This window comes from Drosophila serrata, unplaced genomic scaffold (genome assembly GCF_035046125.1).
Source record: "Drosophila serrata isolate PLE 108 unplaced genomic scaffold, ASM3504612v1 contig_275, whole genome shotgun sequence".
NCBI classification, from domain to species: domain Eukaryota; kingdom Metazoa; phylum Arthropoda; class Insecta; order Diptera; family Drosophilidae; genus Drosophila; species Drosophila serrata.
Window position 1 is genome coordinate 1,171,725 of NW_028257173.1, and position 23,857 is coordinate 1,195,581.

Below are 23,857 nucleotides of genomic sequence, written 5' to 3' on the forward strand. Positions count from 1 at the left end.
GCAGATTTGTTACCCTAATAAAAACTAGCATTGGTTTCCGAATTAAAATTAATGAATTTTTGGCTTAGTTATGAATTTTTTAAAATTTGATTTATTGACAAAATTGTGCTATAAAATAAATAAAACTGTGAAGGAGTCATTTCTGACCCCATAAATCATATATATTCTTGATCAGCATCAACAGCTGAATCGATCTAACTATTTTCGGTTGAAATTTTTTTTTTGAAAATTAGTTCGATTTTTGCAAAAAACGATAAGGGGTTACATCATTAAAATTGTCAAAAATCGACAAAAATTTTCATTTTCAATTGAGTATGCAGTTTTATTGCCCCAATAAAAACTATCATAGGAAAGGTTTCCGAATTGAAATTAATGCATTTTTGTCTTAGTTACGCGTTTTTTTAAATTTGATTTATTGACAAAATTGTCCTATAAAATATAGATAAATATCGACTCAAAGAATGGTTTTATAAGTTCAGTCAGAAGAGTGTAGAACTGCGATGTACTGATTTCCTACTAAATTGAGTATGCAGATTTGTTACCCTAATAAAAACTAGCATTGGACGGGTTTCCGAATTAAAATTAATGAATTTTTGGCTTAGTTATGAATTTTTTAAAATTTGATTTATTGACAAAATTGTGCTATAAAATAAATATCGACTGAAAGAATGGTATTTTAAGTTTAGTCAGAAGCTTATAAAACTGTGAAGGAGTCATTTCTGACCCCATAAATCATATATATTCTTGATCAGCATCAACAGCTGAATCGATCTAACTATGTTCGGTTGAAAATTTTTTTTTGAAAATTTGTTCGATTTTTGCAAAAAACGATAAGGGGTTACATCATTAAAATTGTCAAAAATCGACAAAAATTTTCATTTTCAATTGAGTATGCAGTTTTATTGCCCCAATAAAAACTATCATAGGAAAGGTTTCCGAATTGAAATTAATGCATTTTTGTCTTAGTTACGCGTTTTTTTAAATTTGATTTATTGACAAAATTGTCCTATAAAATATAGATAAATATCGACTCAAAGAATGGTTTTATAAGTTCAGTCAGAAGAGTGTAGAACTGCGAAGTACTGATTTCCTACTAAATTGAGTATGCAGATTTGTTACCCTAATAAAAACTAGCATTGGACGGGTTTCCGAATTAAAATTAATGAATTTTTGGCTTAGTTATGAATTTTTTAAAATTTGATTTATTGACAAAATTGTGCTATAAAATAAATATCGACTGAAAGAATGGTATTTTAAGTTTAGTCAGAAGCTTATAAAACTGTGAAGGAGTCATTTCTGACCCCATAAATCATATATATTCTTGATCAGCATCAACAGCTGAATCGATCTAACTATTTTCGGTTAAAAATTTTTTTTTTGAAAATTTGTTCGATTTTTGCAAAAAACGATAAGGGGTTACATCATTAAAATTGTCAAAAATCGACAAAAATTTTCATTTTCAATTGAGTATGCAGTTTTATTGCCCCAATAAAAACTAGCATAGGAAAGGTTTCCGAATTGAAATTAATGCATTTTTGGCTTAGTTACGCGTTTTTTTAAATTTGATTTATTGACAAAATTGTCCTATAAAATATAGATAAATATCGACTCAAAGAATGGTTTTATAAGTTCAGTCAGAAGAGTGTAGAACTGCGAAGGACTGATTTCCTACTAAATTGAGTATGCAGATTTGTTACCCTAATAAAAACTAGCATTGGAAGGGTTTCCGAATTAAAATTAATGCATTTTTGGCTTAGTTATGAATTTTTAAAATTTGATTTATTGACAAAATTGTGCTATAAAATAAATATCGACTGAAAGAATGGTATTTTAAGTTTAGTCAGAAGCTTATAAAACTGTGAAGGAGTCATTTCTGACCCCATAAATCATATATATTCTTGATCAGCATCAACAGCTGAATCGATCTAACTATTTTCGGTTGAAAAATTTTTTTTGGAAATTTGTTCGATTTTTGCAAAAAACGATAAGGGGTTACATCATTAAAATTGTCAAAAATCGTCAAAAATTTTCATTTTCAATTGAGTATGCAGTTTTATTGCCCCAATAAAAACTAGCATAGGAAAGGTTTCCGAATTGAAATTAATGCATTTTTGGCTTCGTTACGCGTTTTTTAAAATTTGATTTATTGGCAAAATTGTCCTATAAAATATAGATAAATATCGACTCAAAGAATGGTTTTATAAGTTCAGTCAGAAGAGTGTAGAACTGCGAAGGACTGATTTCCTACTAAATTGAGTATGCAGATTTGTTACCCTAATAAAAACTAGCATTGGACGGGTTTCCGAATTAAAATTAATGCATTTTTGGCTTAGTTATGAATTTTTTAAAATTTGATTTATTGACAAAATTGTGCTATAAAATAAATAAAAAAAAAAAACTGTGAAGGAGTCATTTCTGACCCCATAAATCATATATATTCTTGATCAGCATCAACAGCTGAATCGAACTAACTATGTTCGGTTGAAATTTTTTTTTTGAAAATTTGTTCGATTTTTGCAAAAAACGATAAGGGGTTACATCATTAAAATTGTCAAAAATCGACAAAAATTTTCATTTTCAATTGAGTATGCAGTTTTATTGAAAAATAAAAACTAGCATAGGAAAGGTTTCCGAATTGAAATTAATGCATTTTTGTCTTAGTTACGCGTTTTTTTAAATTTGATTTATTGACAAAATTGTCCTATAAAATATAGATAAATATCGACTCAAAGAATGGTTTTATAAGTTCAGTCAGAAGAGTGTAGAACTGCGAAGGACTGATTTCCTACTAAATTGAGTATGCAGATTTGTTACCCTAATAAAAACTAGCATTGGACGGGTTTCCGAATTAAAGTTAATGCATTTTTGGCTTAGTTATGATTTTTTTAAAATTTGATTTATTTACAAATTTGTGCTCAAAAATCGACAAAAAATTTTCATTTTCAATTGAGTATGCAGTTTTATTGCCCCAATAAAAACTAGCATAGGAAAGGTTTCCGAATTGAAATTAATGCATTTTTGGCTTCGTTACGCGTTTTTTAAAATTTGATTTATTGGCAAAATTGTCCTATAAAATATAGATAAATATCGACTCAAAGAATGGTTTTATAAGTTCAGTCAGAAGAGTGTAGAACTGCGAAGGACTGATTTCCTACTAAAATGAGTATGCAGATTTGTTACCCTAATAAAAACTAGCATTGGTTTCCGAATTAAAATTAATGAATTTTTGGCTTAGTTATGAATTTTTTAAAATTTGATTTATTGACAAAATTGTGCTATAAAATAAATAAAACTGTGAAGGAGTCATTTCTGACCCCATAAATCATATATATTCTTGATCAGCATCAACAGCTGAATCGATCTAACTATTTTCGGTTGAAATTTTTTTTTTGAAAATTAGTTCGATTTTTGCAAAAAACGATAAGGGGTTACATCATTAAAATTGTCAAAAATCGACAAAAATTTTCATTTTCAATTGAGTATGCAGTTTTATTGCCCCAATAAAAACTATCATAGGAAAGGTTTCCGAATTGAAATTAATGCATTTTTGTCTTAGTTACGCGTTTTTTTAAATTTGATTTATTGACAAAATTGTCCTATAAAATATAGATAAATATCGACTCAAAGAATGGTTTTATAAGTTCAGTCAGAAGAGTGTAGAACTGCGAAGTACTGATTTCCTACTAAATTGAGTATGCAGATTTGTTACCCTAATAAAAACTAGCATTGGTTTCCGAATTAAAATTAATGAATTTTTGGCTTAGTTATGAATTTTTTTAAATTTGATTTATTGACAAAATTGTGCTATAAAATAAATATCGACTGAAAGAATGGTATTTTAAGTTTAGTCAGAAGCTTATAAAACTGTGAAGGAGTCATTTCTGACCCCATAAATCATATATATTCTTGATCAGCATCAACAGCTGAATCGATCTAACTATGTTCGGTTGAAAATTTTTTTTTGAAAATTTGTTCGATTTTTGCAAAAAACGATAAGGGGTTACATCATTAAAATTGTCAAAAATCGACAAAAATTTTCATTTTCAATTGAGTATGCAGTTTTATTGCCCCAATAAAAACTATCATAGGAAAGGTTTCCGAATTGAAATTAATGCATTTTTGTCTTAGTTACGCGTTTTTTTAAATTTGATTTATTGACAAAATTGTCCTATAAAATATAGATAAATATCGACTCAAAGAATGGTTTTATAAGTTCAGTCAGAAGAGTGTAGAACTGCGAAGTACTGATTTCCTACTAAATTGAGTATGCAGATTTGTTACCCTAATAAAAACTAGCATTGGTTTCCGAATTAAAATTAATGAATTTTTGGCTTAGTTATGAATTTTTAAAATTTGATTTATTGACAAAATTGTGCTATAAAATAAATATCGACTGAAAGAATGGTATTTTAAGTTTAGTCAGAAGCTTATAAAACTGTGAAGGAGTCATTTCTGACCCCATAAATCATATATATTCTTGATCAGCATCAACAGCTGAATCGATCTAACTATTTTCGGTTAAAAATTTTTTTTTTGAAAATTTGTTCGATTTTTGCAAAAAACGATAAGGGGTTACATCATTAAAATTGTCAAAAATCGACAAAAATTTTCATTTTCAATTGAGTATGCAGTTTTATTGCCCCAATAAAAACTAGCATAGGAAAGGTTTCCGAATTGAAATTAATGCATTTTTGGCTTAGTTACGCGTTTTTTTAAATTTGATTTATTGACAAAATTGTCCTATAAAATATAGATAAATATCGACTCAAAGAATGGTTTTATAAGTTCAGTCAGAAGAGTGTAGAACTGCGAAGGACTGATTTCCTACTAAATTGAGTATGCAGATTTGTTACCCTAATAAAAACTAGCATTGGACGGGTTTCCGAATTAAAATTAATGCATTTTTGGCTTAGTTATGAATTTTTAAAATTTGATTTATTGACAAAATTGTGCTATAAAATAAATATCGACTGAAAGAATGGTATTTTAAGTTTAGTCAGAAGCTTATAAAACTGTGAAGGAGTCATTTCTGACCCCATAAATCATATATATTCTTGATCAGCATCAACAGCTGAATCGATCTAACTATTTTCGGTTGAAAAATTTTTTTTGGAAATTTGTTCGATTTTTGCAAAAAACGATAAGGGGTTACATCATTAAAATTGTCAAAAATCGTCAAAAATTTTCATTTTCAATTGAGTATGGAGTTTTATTGCTCCAATAAAAACTAGCATAGGAAAGGTTTCCGAATTGAAATTAATGCATTTTTGGCTTAGTTACGCGTTTTTTTAAATTTGATTTATTGACAAAATTGTCCTATAAAATATAGATAAATATCGACTCAAAGAATGGTTTTATAAGTTCAGTCAGAAGAGTGTAGAACTGCGAAGGACTGATTTCCTACTAAATTGAGTATGCAGATTTGTTACCCTAATAAAAACTAGCATTGGAAGGGTTTCCGAATTAAAATTAATGCATTTTTGGCTTAGTTATGAATTTTTTAAAATTTGATTTATTGACAAAATTGTGCTATAAAATAAATATCGACTGAAAGAATGGTATTTTAAGTTTAGTCAGAAGCTTATAAAACTGTGAAGGAGTCATTTCTGACCCCATAAATCATATATATTCTTGATCAGCATCAACAGCTGAATCGAACTAACTATTTTCGGTTGAAAATTTTTTTTTGAAAATTTGTTCGATTTTTGCAAAAAACGATAAGGGGTTACATCATTAAAATTGTCAAAAATCGACAAAAATTTTCATTTTCAATTGAGTATGCAGTTTTATTGCCCCAATAAAAACTAGCATAGGAAAGGTTTCCGAATTGAAATTAATGCATTTTTGGCTTAGTTACGCGTTTTTAAAAATTTGATTTATTGACAAAAATGTGCTATAAAATAAATATCGACTGAAAGAATGGTATTTTAAGTTTAGTCAGAAGCTTATAAAACTGTGAAGGAGTCATTTCTGACCCCATAAATCATATATATTCTTGATCAGCATCAACAGCTGAATCGATCTAACTATTTTCGGTTGAAAAATTTTTTTTGGAAATTTGTTCGATTTTTGCAAAAAACGATAAGGGGTTAATCATTAAAATTGTCAAAAATCGTCAAAAATTTTCATTTTCAATTGAGTATGCAGTTTTATTGCTCCAATAAAAACTAGCATAGGAAAGGTTTCCGAATTGAAATTAATGCATTTTTGGCTTAGTTACGCGTTTTTTTAAATTTGATTTATTGACAAAATTGTCCTATAAAATATAGATAAATATCGACTCAAAGAATGGTTTTATAAGTTCAGTCAGAAGAGTGTAGAACTGCGAAGGACTGATTTCCTACTAAATTGAGTATGCAGATTTGTTACTCTAATAAAAACTAGCATTGGAAGGGTTTCCGAATTAAAATTAATGCATTTTTGGCTTAGTTATGAATTTTTTAAAATTTGATTTATTGACAAAATTGTGCTATAAAATAAATATCGACTGAAAGAATGGTATTTTAAGTTTAGTCAGAAGCTTATAAAACTGTGAAGGAGTCATTTCTGACCCCATAAATCATATATATTCTTGATCAGCATCAACAGCTGAATCGAACTAACTATTTTCGGTTGAAAATTTTTTTTTGAAAATTTGTTCGATTTTTGCAAAAAACGATAAGGGGTTACATCATTAAAATTGTCAAAAATCGACAAAAATTTTCATTTTCAATTGAGTATGCAGTTTTATTGCCCCAATTAAAACTAGCATAGGAAAGGTTTCCGAATTGAAATTAATGCATTTTTGGCTTAGTTACGCGTTTTTTTAAATTTGATTTATTGACAAAATTGTCCTATAAAATATAGATAAATATCGACTCAAAGAATGGTTTTATAAGTTCAGTCAGAAGAGTGTAGAACTGCGAAGTACTGATTTCCTACTAAATTGAGTATGCAGATTTGTTACCCTAATAAAAACTAGCATTGGTTTCCGAATTAAAATTAATGAATTTTTGGCTTAGTTATGAATTTTTTTAAATTTGATTTATTGACAAAATTGTGCTATAAAATAAATATCGACTGAAAGAATGGTATTTTAAGTTTAGTCAGAAGCTTATAAAACTGTGAAGGAGTCATTTCTGACCCCATAAATCATATATATTCTTGATCAGCATCAACAGCTGAATCGATCTAACTATTTTCGGTAAAAATTTTTTTTTTGAAAATTTGTTCGATTTTTGCAAAAAACGATAAGGGGTTACATCATTAAAATTGTCAAAAATCGACAAAAATTTTCATTTTCAATTGAGTATGCAGTTTTATTGCCCCAATAAAAACTAGCATAGGAAAGGTTTCCGAATTGAAATTAATGCATTTTTGGCTTAGTTACGCGTTTTTTTAAATTTGATTTATTGACAAAATTGTCCTATAAAATATAGATAAATATCGACTCAAAGAATGGTTTTATAAGTTCAGTCAGAAGAGTGTAGAACTGCGAAGGACTGATTTCCTACTAAATTGAGTATGCAGATTTGTTACCCTAATAAAAACTAGCATTGGAAGGGTTTCCGAATTAAAATTAATGCATTTTTGGCTTAGTTATGAATTTTTAAAATTTGATTTATTGACAAAATTGTGCTATAAAATAAATATCGACTGAAAGAATGGTATTTTAAGTTTAGTCAGAAGCTTATAAAACTGTGAAGGAGTCATTTCTGACCCCATAAATCATATATATTCTTGATCAGCATCAACAGCTGAATCGAACTAACTATTTTCGGTTGAAATTTTTTTTTTGAAAATTTGTTCGATTTTTGCAAAAAACGATAAGGGGTTACATCATTAAAATTGTCAAAAATCGACAAAAATTTTCATTTTCAATTGAGTATGCAGTTTTATTGCCCCAATAAAAACTAGCATAGGAAAGGTTTCCGAATTGAAATTAATGCATTTTTGGCTTAGTTACGCGTTTTTAAAAATTTGATTTATTGACAAAAATGTGCTATAAAATAAATATCGACTGAAAGAATGGTATTTTAAGTTTAGTCAGAAGCTTATAGAACTGTGAAGGAGTCATTTCTGACCCCATAAATCATATATATTCTTGATCAGCATCAACAGCTGAATCGATCTAACTATTTTCGGTTGAAATTTTTTTTTTGAAAATTTGTTCGATTTTTGCAAAAAACGATAAGGGGTTACATCATTAAAATTGTCAAAAATCGACAAAAATTTTCATTTTCAATTGAGTATGCAGTTTTATTGCCCCAATAAAAACTAGCATAGGAAAGGTTTCCGAATTGAAATTAATGCATTTTTGGCTTAGTTACGCGTTTTTAAAAATTTGATTTATTGACAAAAATGTGCTATAAAATAAATATCGACTGAAAGAATGGTATTTTAAGTTTAGTCAGAAGCTTATAAAACTGTGAAGGAGTCATTTCTGACCCCATAAATCATATATATTCTTGATCAGCATCAACAGCTGAATCGATCTAACTATTTTCGGTTGAAAAATTTTTTTTTGAAAATTTGTTCGATTTTTGCAAAAAACGATAAGGGGTTACATCATTAAAATTGTCAAAAATCGTCAAAAATTTTCATTTTCAATTGAGTATGCAGTTTTATTGCCCCAATAAAAACTAGCATAGGAAAGGTTTCCGAATTGAAATTAATGCATTTTTGGCTTAGTTACGCGTTTTTTTTAATTTGATTTATTGACAAAATTGTCCTATAAAATATAGATAAATATCGACTCAAAGAATGGTTTTATAAGTTCAGTCAGAAGAGTGTAGAACTGCGAAGGACTGATTTCCTACTAAATTGAGTATGCAGATTTGTTACCCTAATAAAAACTAGCATTGGAAGGGTTTCCGAATTAAAATTAATGCATTTTTGGCTTAGTTATGAATTTTTTAAAATTTGATTTATTGACAAAATTGTGCTATAAAATAAATATCGACTGAAAGAATGGTATTTTAAGTTTAGTCAGAAGCTTATAAAACTGTGAAGGAGTCATTTCTGACCCCATAAATCATATATATTCTTGATCAGCATCAACAGCTGAATCGATCTAACTATTTTCGGTTGAAAAATTTTTTTTGGAAATTTGTTCGATTTTTGCAAAAAACGATAAGGGGTTACATCATTAAAATTGTCAAAAATCGTCAAAAATTTTCATTTTCAATTGAGTATGCAGTTTTATTGCTCCAATAAAAACTAGCATAGGAAAGGTTTCCGAATTGAAATTAATGCATTTTTGGCTTAGTTACGCGTTTTTTTAAATTTGATTTATTGACAAAATTGTCCTATAAAATATAGATAAATATCGACTCAAAGAATGGTTTTATAAGTTCAGTCAGAAGAGTGTAGAACTGCGAAGGACTGATTTCCTACTAAATTGAGTATGCAGATTTGTTACCCTAATAAAAACTAGCATTGGACGGGTTTCCGAATTAAAATTAATGCATTTTTGGCTTAGTTATGAATTTTTAAAATTTGATTTATTGACAAAATTGTGCTATAAAATAAATATCGACTGAAAGAATGGTATTTTAAGTTTAGTCAGAAGCTTATAAAACTGTGAAGGAGTCATTTCTGACCCCATAAATCATATATATTCTTGATCAGCATCAACAGCTGAATCGATCTAACTATTTTCGGTTGAAAAATTTTTTTTGGAAATTTGTTCGATTTTTGCAAAAAACGATAAGGGGTTACATCATTAAAATTGTCAAAAATCGACAAAAATTTTCATTTTCAATTGAGTATGCAGTTTTATTGCCCCAATAAAAACTAGCATAGGAAAGGTTTCCGAATTGAAATTAATGCATTTTTGGCTTAGTTACGCGTTTTTTTAAATTTGATTTATTGACAAAATTGTCCTATAAAATATAGATAAATATCGACTCAAAGAATGGTTTTATAAGTTCAGTCAGAAGAGTGTAGAACTGCGAAGGACTGATTTCCTACTAAATTGAGTATGCAGATTTGTTACCCTAATAAAAACTAGCATTGGACGGGTTTCCGAATTAAAATTAATGCATTTTTGGCTTAGTTATGAATTTTTTAAAATTTGATTTATTGACAAAATTGTGCTATAAAATAAATATCGACTGAAAGAATGGTATTTTAAGTTTAGTCAGAAGCTTATAAAACTGTGAAGGAGTCATTTCTGACCCCATAAATCATATATATTCTTGATCAGCATCAACAGCTGAATCGAACTAACTATTTTCGGTTGAAATTTTTTTTTTGAAAATTTGTTCGATTTTTGCAAAAAACGATAAGGGGTTACATCATTAAAATTGTCAAAAATCGACAAAAATTTTCATTTTCAATTGAGTATGCAGTTTTATTGCCCCAATAAAAACTAGCATAGGAAAGGTTTCCGAATTGAAATTAATGCATTTTTGGCTTAGTTACGCGTTTTTAAAAATTTGATTTATTGACAAAAATGTGCTATAAAATAAATATCGACTGAAAGAATGGTATTTTAAGTTTAGTCAGAAGCTTATAAAACTGTGAAGGAGTCATTTCTGACCCCATAAATCATATATATTCTTGATCAGCATCAACAGCTGAATCGATCTAACTATTTTAGGTTGAAAAATTTTTTTTGGAAATTTGTTCGATTTTTGCAAAAAACGATAAGGGGTTACATCATTAAAATTGTCAAAAATCGTCAAAAATTTTCATTTTCAATTGAGTATGCAGTTTTATTGCTCCAATAAAAACTAGCATAGGAAAGGTTTCCGAATTGAAATTAATGCATTTTTGGCTTAGTTACGCGTTTTTTTAAATTTGATTTATTGACAAAATTGTCCTATAAAATATAGATAAATATCGACTCAAAGAATGGTTTTATAAGTTCAGTCAGAAGAGTGTAGAACTGCGAAGGACTGATTTCCTACTAAATTGAGTATGCAGATTTGTTACCCTAATAAAAACTAGCATTGGACGGGTTTCCGAATTAAAATTAATGCATTTTTGGCTTAGTTATGAATTTTTTAAAATTTGATTTATTGACAAAATTGTGCTATAAAATAAATATCGACTGAAAGAATGGTATTTTAAGTTTAGTCAGAAGCTTATAAAACTGTGAAGGAGTCATTTCTGACCCCATAAATCATATATATTCTTGATCAGCATCAACAGCTGAATCGAACTAACTATTTTCGGTTGAAATTTTTTTTTTGAAAATTTGTTCGATTTTTGCAAAAAACGATAAGGGGTTACATCATTAAAATTGTCAAAAATCGACAAAAATTTTCATTTTCAATTGAGTATGCAGTTTTATTGCCCCAATAAAAACTAGCATAGGAAAGGTTTCCGAATTGAAATTAATGCATTTTTGGCTTAGTTACGCGTTTTTAAAAATTTGATTTATTGACAAAAATGTGCTATAAAATAAATATCGACTGAAAGAATGGTATTTTAAGTTTAGTCAGAAGCTTATAAAACTGTGAAGGAGTCATTTCTGACCCCATAAATCATATATATTCTTGATCAGCATCAACAGCTGAATCGATCTAACTATTTTAGGTTGAAATTTTTTTTTTGAAAATTTGTTCGATTTTTGCAAAAAACGATAAGGGGTTACATCATTAAAATTGTCAAAAATCGACAAAAATTTTCATTTTCAATTGAGTATGCAGTTTTATTGCCCCAATAAAAACTAGCATAGGAAAGGTTTCCGAATTGAAATTAATGCATTTTTGGCTTAGTTACGCGTTTTTTAAAAATTTGATTTATTGACAAAATTGTGCTATAAAATAAATATCGACTGAAAGAATGGTATTTTAAGTTTAGTCAGAAGCTTATAAAACTGTGAAGGAGTCATTTCTGACCCCATAAATCATATATATTCTTGATCAGCATCAACAGCTAAATCGATCTAACTATTTTCGGTTGAAAAATTTTTTTTTGAAAATTTGTTAGATTTTTGCAGAAAACGATTGTCAAAAATCGACAAAAATTTTCATTTTCAATTGAGTATGCAGTTTTATTGCCCCAATAAAAACTAGCATAGGAAAGGTTTCCGAATTGAAATTAATGCATTTTTGGCTTAGTTACGCGTTTTTTTAAATTTGATTTATTGACAAAATTGTCCTATAAAATATAGATAAATATCGACTCAAAGAATGGTTTTATAAGTTCATAAGAAGAGTGTAGAACTGCGAAGGACTGATTTCCTACTAAATTGAGTATGCAGATTTGTTACCCTAATAAAAACTAGCATTGGACGGGTTTCCGAATTAAAATTAATGCATTTTTGGCTTAGTTATGAATTTTTTAAAATTTGATTTATTGACAAAATTGTGCTATAAAATAAATATCGACTGAAAGAATGGTATTTTAAGTTTAGTCAGAAGCTTATAAAACTGTGAAGGAGTCATTTCTGACCCCATAAATCATATATATTCTTGATCAGCATCAACAGCTGAATCGATCTAACTATTTTCGGTTGAAAAATTTTTTTTGAAAATTTGTTCGATTTTTGCAAAAAACGATAAGGGGTTACATCATTAAAATTGTCAAAAATCGACAAAAATTTTCATTTTCAATTGAGTATGCAGTTTTATTGCCCCAATAAAAACTGGCATAGGAAAGGTTTCCGAATTGAAATTAATGCATTTTTGGCTTAGTTACGCGTTTTTTTAAATTTGATTTATTGACAAAATTGTCCTATAAAATATAGATAAATATCGACTCAAAGAATGGTTTTATAAGTTCAGTCAGAAGAGTGTAGAACTGCGAAGGACTGATTTCCTACTAAATTGAGTATGCAGATTTGTTACCCTAATAAAAACTAGCATTGGACGGGTTTCCGAATTAAAATTAATGCATTTTTGGCTTAGTTATGAATTTTTTAAAATTTGATTTATTGACAAAATTGTGCTATAAAATAAATATCGACTGAAAGAATGGTATTTTAAGTTTAGTCAGAAGCTTATAAAACTGTGAAGGAGTCATTTCTGACCCCATAAATCATATATATTCTTGATCAGCATCAACAGCTAAATCGATCTAACTATTTTCGGTTGAAAAATTTTTTTTGAAAATTTGTTCGATTTTTGCAAAAAACGATAAGGGGTTACATCATTAAAATTGTCAAAAATCGACAAAAATTTTCATTTTCAATTGAGTATGCAGTTTTATTGCCCCAATAAAAACTAGCATAGGAAAGGTTTCCGAATTGAAATTAATGCATTTTTGGCTTAGTTACGCGTTTTTTTAAATTTGATTTATTGACAAAATTGTCCTATAAAATATAGATAAATATCGACTCAAAGAATGGTTTTATAAGTTCAGTCAGAAGAGTGTAGAACTGCGAAGGACTGATTTCCTACTAAATTGAGTATGCAGATTTGTTACCCTAATAAAAACTAGCATTGGACGGGTTTCCGAATTAAAATTAATGCATTTTTGGCTTAGTTATGAATTTTTTAAAATTTGATTTATTGACAAAATTGTGCTATAAAATAAATATCGACTGAAAGAATGGTATTTTAAGTTTAGTCAGAAGCTTATAAAACTGTGAAGGAGTCATTTCTGACCCCATAAATCATATATATTCTTGATCAGCATCAACAGCTAAATCGATCTAACTATTTTAGGTTGAAAAATTTTTTTTGGAAATTTGTTCGATTTTTGCAAAAAACGATAAGGGGTTACATCATTAAAATTGTCAAAAATCGACAAAAATTTTCATTTTCAATTGAGTATGCAGTTTTATTGCCCCAATAAAAACTGGCATAGGAAAGGTTTCCGAATTGAAATTAATGCATTTTTGGCTTAGTTACGCGTTTTTTTAAATTTGATTTATTGACAAAATTGTCCTATAAAATATAGATAAATATCGACTCAAAGAATGGTTTTATAAGTTCAGTCAGAAGAGTGTAGAACTGCGAAGGACTGATTTCCTACTAAATTGAGTATGCAGATTTGTTACCCTAATAAAAACTAGCATTGGACGGGTTTCCGAATTAAAATTAATGCATTTTTGGCTTAGTTATGAATTTTTTAAAATTTGATTTATTGACAAAATTGTGCTATAAAATAAATATCGACTGAAAGAATGGTATTTTAAGTTTAGTCAGAAGCTTATAAAACTGTGAAGGAGTCATTTCTGACCCCATAAATCATATATATTCTTGATCAGCATCAACAGCTAAATCGATCTAACTATTTTCGGTTGAAAATTTTTTTTTGAAAATTTGTTCGATTTTTGCAAAAAACGATAAGGGGTTACATCATTAAAATTGTCAAAAATCGACAAAAATTTTCATTTTCAATTGAGTATGCAGTTTTATTGCCCCAATAAAAACTAGCATAGGAAAGGTTTCCGAATTGAAATTAATGCATTTTTGGCTTAGTTACGCGTTTTTTAAAAATTTGATTTATTGACAAAATTGTGCTATAAAATAAATATCGACTGAAAGAATGGTATTTTAAGTTTAGTCAGAAGCTTATAAAACTGTGAAGGAGTCATTTCTGACCCCATAAATCATATATATTCTTGATCAGCATCAACAGCTGAATCGATCTAACTATTTTCGGTTGAAATTTTTTTTTTGAAAATTTGTTCGATTTTTGCAAAAAACGATAAGGGGTTACATCATTAAAATTGTCAAAAATCGACAAAAATTTTCATTTTCAATTGAGTATGCAGTTTTATTGCCCCAATAAAAACTAGCATAGGAAAGGTTTCCGAATTGAAATTAATGCATTTTTGGCTTAGTTACGCGTTTTTAAAAATTTGATTTATTGACAAAAATGTGCTATAAAATAAATATCGACTGAAAGAATGGTATTTTAAGTTTAGTCAGAAGCTTATAAAACTGTGAAGGAGTCATTTCTGACCCCATAAATCATATATATTCTTGATCAGCATCAACAGCTGAATCGATCTAACTATTTTCGGTTGAAAAATTTTTTTTTGAAAATTTGTTCGATTTTTGCAAAAAACGATAAGGGGTTACATCATTAAAATTGTCAAAAATCGTCAAAAATTTTCATTTTCAATTGAGTATGCAGTTTTATTGCCCCAATAAAAACTAGCATAGGAAAGGTTTCCGAATTGAAATTAATGCATTTTTGGCTTAGTTACGCGTTTTTTTTAATTTGATTTATTGACAAAATTGTCCTATAAAATATAGATAAATATCGACTCAAAGAATGGTTTTATAAGTTCAGTCAGAAGAGTGTAGAACTGCGAAGGACTGATTTCCTACTAAATTGAGTATGCAGATTTGTTACCCTAATAAAAACTAGCATTGGACGGGTTTCCGAATTAAAATTAATGCATTTTTGGCTTAGTTATGAATTTTTAAAATTTGATTTATTGACAAAATTGTGCTATAAAATAAATATCGACTGAAAGAATGGTATTTTAAGTTTAGTCAGAAGCTTATAAAACTGTGAAGGAGTCATTTCTGACCCCATAAATCATATATATTCTTGATCAGCATCAACAGCTGAATCGATCTAACTATTTTCGGTTGAAAATTTTTTTTTGAAAATTTGTTCGATTTTTGCAAAAAACGATAAGGGGTTACATCATTAAAATTGTCAAAAATCGACAAAAATTTTCATTTTCAATTGAGTATGCAGTTTTATTGCCCCAATAAAAACTAGCATAGGAAAGGTTTCCGAATTGAAATTAATGCATTTTTGGCTTAGTTACGCGTTTTTTTAAATTTGATTTATTGACAAAATTGTCCTATAAAATATAGATAAATATCGACTCAAAGAATGGTTTTATAAGTTCAGTCAGAAGAGTGTAGAACTGCGAAGGACTGATTTCCTACTAAATTGAGTATGCAGATTTGTTACCCTAATAAAAACTAGCATTGGACGGGTTTCCGAATTAAAATTAATGCATTTTTGGCTTAGTTATGAATTTTTTAAAATTTGATTTATTGACAAAATTGTGCTATAAAATAAATATCGACTGAAAGAATGGTATTTTAAGTTTAGTCAGAAGCTTATAAAACTGTGAAGGAGTCATTTCTGACCCCATAAATCATATATATTCTTGATCAGCATCAACAGCTAAATCGATCTAACTATTTTAGGTTGAAAATTTTTTTTTGAAAATTTGTTCGATTTTTGCAAAAAACGATAAGGGGTTACATCATTAAAATTGTCAAAAATCGACAAAAATTTTCATTTTCAATTGAGTATGCAGTTTTATTGCCCCAATAAAAACTGGCATAGGAAAGGTTTCCGAATTGAAATTAATGCATTTTTGGCTTAGTTACGCGTTTTTTTAAAATTTGATTTATTGACGAAATTGTGCTATAAAATAAATATCGACTGAAAGAATGGTATTTTAAGTTTAGTCAGAAGCTTATAAAACTGTGAAGGAGTCATTTCTGACCCCATAAATCATATATATTCTTGATCAGCATCAACAGCTAAATCGATCTAACTATTTTCGGTTGAAAAATTTTTTTTGAAAATTTGTTCGATTTTTGCAAAAAACGATAAGGGGTTACATCATTAAAATTGTCAAAAATCGACAAAAATTTTCATTTTCAATTGAGTATGCAGTTTTATTGAAAAATAAAAACTAGCATAGGAAAGGTTTCCGAATTGAAATTAATGCATTTTTGTCTTAGTTACGCGTTTTTTTAAATTTGATTTATTGACAAAATTGTCCTATAAAATATAGATAAATATCGACTCAAAGAATGGTTTTATAAGTTCAGTCAGAAGAGTGTAGAACTGCGAAGGACTGATTTCCTACTAAATTGAGTATGCAGATTTGTTACCCTAATAAAAACTAGCATTGGACGGGTTTCCGAATTAAAATTAATGCATTTTTGGCTTAGTTATGAATTTTTTAAAATTTGATTTATTGACAAAATTGTGCTATAAAATAAATATCGACTGAAAGAATGGTATTTTAAGTTTAGTCAGAAGCTTATAAAACTGTGAAGGAGTCATTTCTGACCCCATAAATCATATATATTCTTGATCAGCATCAACAGCTAAATCGATCTAACTATTTTAGGTTGAAAAATTTTTTTTTGAAAATTTGTTCGATTTTTGCAAAAAACGATAAGGGGTTACATCATTAAAATTGTCAAAAATCGACAAAAATTTTCATTTTCAATTGAGTATGCAGTTTTATTGCCCCAATAAAAACTGGCATAGGAAAGGTTTCCGAATTGAAATTAATGCATTTTTGGCTTAGTTACGCGTTTTTTTAAATTTGATTTATTGACAAAATTGTCCTATAAAATATAGATAAATATCGACTCAAAGAATGGTTTTATAAGTTCAGTCAGAAGAGTGTAGAACTGCGAAGGACTGATTTCCTACTAAATTGAGTATGCAGATTTGTTACCCTAATAAAAACTAGCATTGGACGGGTTTCCGAATTAAAATTAATGCATTTTTGGCTTAGTTATGAATTTTTTAAAATTTGATTTATTGACAAAATTGTGCTATAAAATAAATATCGACTGAAAGAATGGTATTTTAAGTTTAGTCAGAAGCTTATAAAACTGTGAAGGAGTCATTTCTGACCCCATAAATCATATATATTCTTGATCAGCATCAACAGCTAAATCGATCTAACTATTTTCGGTTGAAAAATTTTTTTTGAAAATTTGTTCGATTTTTGCAAAAAACGATAAGGGGTTACATCATTAAAATTGTCAAAAATCGACAAAAATTTTCATTTTCAATTGAGTATGCAGTTTTATTGCCCCAATAAAAACTAGCATAGGAAAGGTTTCCGAATTGAAATTAATGCATTTTTGGCTTAGTTACGCGTTTTTTTAAATTTGATTTATTGACAAAATTGTCCTATAAAATATAGATAAATATCGACTCAAAGAATGGTTTTATAAGTTCAGTCAGAAGAGTGTAGAACTGCGAAGGACTGATTTCCTACTAAATTGAGTATGCAGATTTGTTACCCTAATAAAAACTAGCATTGGACGGGTTTCCGAATTAAAATTAATGCATTTTTGGCTTAGTTATGAATTTTTTAAAATTTGATTTATTGACAAAATTGTGCTATAAAATAAATATCGACTGAAAGAATGGTATTTTAAGTTTAGTCAGAAGCTTATAAAACTGTGAAGGAGTCATTTCTGACCCCATAAATCATATATATTCTTGATCAGCATCAACAGCTGAATCGATCTAACTATGTTCGGTTGAAAAATTTTTTTTGAAAATTTGTTCGATTTTTGCAAAAAACGATAAGGGGTTACATCATTAAAATTGTCAAAAATCGACAAAAATTTTCATTTTCAATTGAGTATGCAGTTTTATTGCCCCAATAAAAACTGGCATAGGAAAGGTTTCCGAATTGAAATTAATGCATTTTTGGCTTAGTTACGCGTTTTTTTAAATTTGATTTATTGACAAAATTGTCCTATAAAATATAGATAAATATCGACTCAAAGAATGGTTTTATAAGTTCAGTCAGAAGAGTGTAGAACTGCGAAGGACTGATTTCCTACTAAATTGAGTATGCAGATTTGTTACCCTAATAAAAACTAGCATTGGACGGGTTTCCGAATTAAAATTAATGCATTTTTGGCTTAGTTATGAATTTTTTAAAATTTGATTTATTTACAAAATTGTGCTATAAAATAAATATCGACTGAAAGAATGTTCATTTTCAAGTTGAGTATGAAGCTTTATTGCCCCAATAAAAACTAGTGATAGGAGACATTTCTGAATCTGAAATTATATATATTTTTGTGCTTCGTTACAGCGTAAATCGATCTAAACTTTGATTTAGGTTGAAAAAATTTTCCTTTAAAATTTATTAGATTTTTGCAAAAATCGACTCAAAGAATTACATCATTAAAATTGTCAAAAATCGACAAAAATTTTCATTTTCAATTGAGTATGCAGTTTTATTGCCCCAATAAAAACTAGCATAGGAAAGGTTTCCGAATTGAAATTAATGCATTTTTGTCTTAGTTACGCGTTTTTATAAATTTGATTTATTGACAAAATTGTCCTATAAAATATAGATAAATATCGACTCAAAGAATGGTTTTATAAGTTCAGTCAGAAGAGTGTAGAACTGCGAAGGACTGATTTCCTACTAAATTGAGTATGCAGATTTGTTACCCTAATAAAAACTAGCATTGGACGGGTTTCCGAATTAAAATTAATGCATTTTTGGCTTAGTTATGAATTTTTTAAAATTTGATTTATTGACAAAATTGTGCTATAAAATAAATATCGACTGAAAGAATGGTATTTTAAGTTTAGTCAGAAGCTTATAAAACTGTGAAGGAGTCATTTCTGACCCCATAAATCATATATATTCTTGATCAGCATCAACAGCTAAATCGATCTAACTATTTTAGGTTGAAAAATTTTTTTTGAAAATTTGTTCGATTTTTGCAAAAAACGATAAGGGGTTACATCATTAAAATTGTCAAAAATCGACAAAAATTTTCATTTTCAATTGAGTATGCAGTTTTATTGCCCCAATAAAAACTGGCATAGGAAAGGTTTCCGAATTGAAATTAATGCATTTTTGGCTTAGTTACGCGTTTTTTTAAAATTTGATTTATTGACAAAATTGTCCTATAAAATATAGATAAATATCGACTGAAAGAATGGTTTTATAAGTTCAGTCAGAAGAGTGTAGAACTGCGAAGGACTGATTTCTCACTAAATTGAGTATGCAGATTTGTTACCCTAATAAAAACTAGCATTGGACGGGTTTCCGAATTAAAATTAATGCATTTTTGGCTTAGTTATGAATTTTTTAAAATTTGATTTATTTACAAATTTGTGCTCAAAAATCGACAAAGAATTTTCATTTTCAATTGAGTATGCAGTTTTATGCCCAATAAAAACTAGCATAGGAAAGGTTTCCGAATTGAAATTAATGCATTTTTGGCTTCGTTACGCGTTTTTTAAAATTTGATTTATTGGCAAAATTGTCCTATAAAATATAGATAAATATCGACTCAAAGAATTCATTAAAATTATCAAAAATCGACAAAAATTTTCATTTTCAATTGAGTATGCAGTTTTATTGCCCCAATAAAAACTGGCATAGGAAAGGTTTCCGAATTGAAATTAATGCATTTTTGGCTTAGTTACGCGTTTTTTTAAATTTGATTTATTGACAAAATTGTCCTATAAAATATAGATAAATATCGACTCAAAGAATGGTTTTATAAGTTCAGTCAGAAGAGTGTAGAACTGCGAAGTACTGATTTCCTACTAAATTGAGTATGCAGATTTGTTACCCTAATAAAAACTAGCATTGGTTTCCGAATTAAAATTAATGAATTTTTGGCTTAGTTATGAATTTTTAAAATTTGATTTATTGACAAAATTGTGCTATAAAATAAATATCGACTGAAAGAATGGTATTTTAAGTTCCACGGGACATTGGGCGATCGGTTCGCACGCAATGAAGCTGGGACTGCCATACAACGCAATCTGTAGAAGCTGTAAGCAACCTACAGAGCAAGAGACACCGGAACATCTGCTATGCTTCTGCCCAGCGCTAAACCACATCAGATTTCGCCACTTCGGTGCCTACCAGATGGAGTCACTGAGAAACATAGGAAAGCTGAAAGTTTCGGCAATCCTAGGTTTCCTTGCTGACTCTGGATGGTACTGATAGTGTATTACAACAAAAAAGAAACAGAGGGTGTGGATCAAAAAGGAGCTAAGCTCTAATTGGAGGCCCCAGCCTTGGGCCTCACCACTGCAACCTACCTAGTCAGAAGCTTATAAAACTGTGAAGGAGTCATTTCTGACCCCATAAATCATATATATTCTTGATCAGCATCAACAGCTAAATCGATCTAACTATTTTAGGTTGAAAATTTTTTTTTGAAAATTTGTTCGATTTTTGCAAAAAACGATAAGGGGTTACAACATTAAAATTGTCAAAAATCGACAAAAATTTTCATTTTCAATTGAGTATGCAGTTTTATTGCCCCAATAAAAACTGGCATAGGAAAGGTTTCCGAATTGAAATTAATGCATTTTTGGCTTAGTTACGCGTTTTTTTAAATTTGATTTATTGACAAAATTGTCCTATAAAATATAGATAAATATCGACTCAAAGAATGGTTTTATAAGTTCAGTCAGAAGAGTGTAGAACTGCGAAGGACTGATTTCCTACTAAATTGAGTATGCAGATTTGTTACCCTAATAAAAACTAGCATTGGACGGGTTTCCGAATTAAAATTAATGCATTTTTGGCTTAGTTATGAATTTTTTAAAATTTGATTTATTGACAAAATTGTGCTATAAAATAAATATCGACTGAAAGAATGGTATTTTAAGTTTAGTCAGAAGCTTATAAAACTGTGAAGGAGTCATTTCTGACCCCATAAATCATATATATTCTTGATCAGCATCAACAGCTAAATCGATCTAACTATTTTAGGTTGAAAATTTTTTTTTGAAAATTTGTTCGATTTTTGCAAAAAACGATAAGGGGTTACATCATTAAAATTGTCAAAAATCGACAAAAATTTTCATTTTCAATTGAGTATGCAGTTTTATTGCCCCAATAAAAACTGGCATAGGAAAGGTTTCCGAATTGAAATTAATGCATTTTTGGCTTAGTTACGCGTTTTTTTTAAAATTTGATTTATTGACAAAATTGTGCTATAAAATAAATATCGACTGAAAGAATGGTATTTTAAGTTTAGTCAGAAGCTTATAAAACTGTGAAGGAGTCATTTCTGACCCCATAAATCATATATATTCTTGATCAGCATCAACAGCTGAATCGATCTAACTATGTTCGGTTGAAAAATTTTTTTTGAAAATTTGTTCGATTTTTGCAAAAAACGATAAGGGGTTACATCATTAAAATTATCAAAAATCGACAAAAATTTTCATTTTCAATTGAGTATGCAGTTTTATTGCCCCAATAAAAACTGGCATAGGAAAGGTTTCCGAATTGAAATTAATGCATTTTTGGCTTAGTTACGCGTTTTTTTAAATTTGATTTATTGACAAAATTGTCCTATAAAATATAGATAAATATCGACTCAAAGAATGGTTTTATAAGTTCAGTCAGAAGAGTGTAGAACTGCGAAGGACTGATTTCCTACTAAATTGAGTATGCAGATTTGTTACCCTAATAAAAACTAGCATTGGACGGGTTTCCGAATTAAAATTAATGCATTTTTGGCTTAGTTATGAATTTTTTAAAATTTGATTTATTGACAAAATTGTGCTATAAAATAAATATCGACTGAAAGAATGGTATTTTAAGTTTAGTCAGAAGCTTATAAAACTGTGAAGGAGTCATTTCTGACCCCATAAATCATATATATTCTTGATCAGCATCAACAGCTAAATCGATCTAACTATTTTAGGTTGAAAAATTTTTTTTTGAAAATTTGTTCGATTTTTGCAAAAAACGATAAGGGGTTACATCATTAAAATTGTCAAAAATCGACAAAAATTTTCATTTTCAATTGAGTATGCAGTTTTATTGCCCCAATAAAAACTGGCATAGGAAAGGTTTCCGAATTGAAATTAATGCATTTTTGGCTTAGTTACGCGTTTTTTTAAATTTGATTTATTGACAAAATTGTCCTATAAAATATAGATAAATATCGACTCAAAGAATGGTTTTATAAGTTCAGTCAGAAGAGTGTAGAACTGCGAAGGACTGATTTCCTACTAAATTGAGTATGCAGATTTGTTACCCTAATAAAAACTAGCATTGGACGGGTTTCCGAATTAAAATTAATGCATTTTTGGCTTAGTTATGAATTTTTTAAAATTTGATTTATTGACAAAATTGTGCTATAAAATAAATATCGACTGAAAGAATGGTATTTTAAGTTTAGTCAGAAGCTTATAAAACTGTGAAGGAGTCATTTCTGACCCCATAAATCATATATATTCTTGATCAGCATCAACAGCTAAATCGATCTAACTATTTTAGGTTGAAAATTTTTTTTTGAAAATTTGTTCGATTTTTGCAAAAAACGATAAGGGGTTACATCATTAAAATTGTCAAAAATCGACAAAAATTTTCATTTTCAATTGAGTATGCAGTTTTATTGCCCCAATAAAAACTGGCATAGGAAAGGTTTCCGAATTGAAATTAATGCATTTTTGGCTTAGTTACGCGTTTTTTTAAATTTGATTTATTGACAAAATTGTCCTATAAAATATAGATAAATATCGACTCAAAGAATGGTTTTATAAGTTCAGTCAGAAGAGTGTAGAACTGCGAAGGACTGATTTCCTACTAAATTGAGTATGCAGATTTGTTACCCTAATAAGAACTAGCATTGGAAGGGTTTCCGAATTAAAATTAATGCATTTTTGGCTTAGTTATGAATTTTTAAAATTTGATTTATTGACAAAATTGTGCTATAAAATAAATATCGACTGAAAGAATGGTATTTTAAGTTTAGTCAGAAGCTTATAAAACTGTGAAGGAGTCATTTCTGACCCCATAAATCATATATATTCTTGATCAGCATCAACAGCTAAATCGATCTAACTATTTTAGGTTGAAAATTTTTTTTTGAAAATTTGTTCGATTTTTGCAAAAAACGATAAGGGGTTACATCATTAAAATTGTCAAAAATCGACAAAAATTTTCATTTTCAATTGAGTATGCAGTTTTATTGCCCCAATAAAAACTGGCATAGGAAAGGTTTCCGAATTGAAATTAATGCATTTTTGGCTTAGTTACGCGTTTTTTTAAATTTGATTTATTGACAAAATTGTCCTATAAAATATAGATAAATATCGACTCAAAGAATGGTTTTATAAGTTCAGTCAGAAGAGTGTAGAACTGCAAAGGACTGATTTCCTACTAAATTGAGTATGCAGATTTGTTACCCTAATAAAAACTAGCATTGGACGGGTTTCCGAATTAAAATTA

General features: G+C 28.6%; 1 protein-coding gene across 1 annotated transcript in view; it reads right to left on the bottom strand.

Moving 5' to 3' along the window:
- Positions 1-23,857, bottom strand: part of LOC110184993 (eEF1A lysine and N-terminal methyltransferase homolog) — a 32,659-nt gene that overhangs the window by 6,174 nt on the left and 2,628 nt on the right. The window lies entirely within an intron of this gene.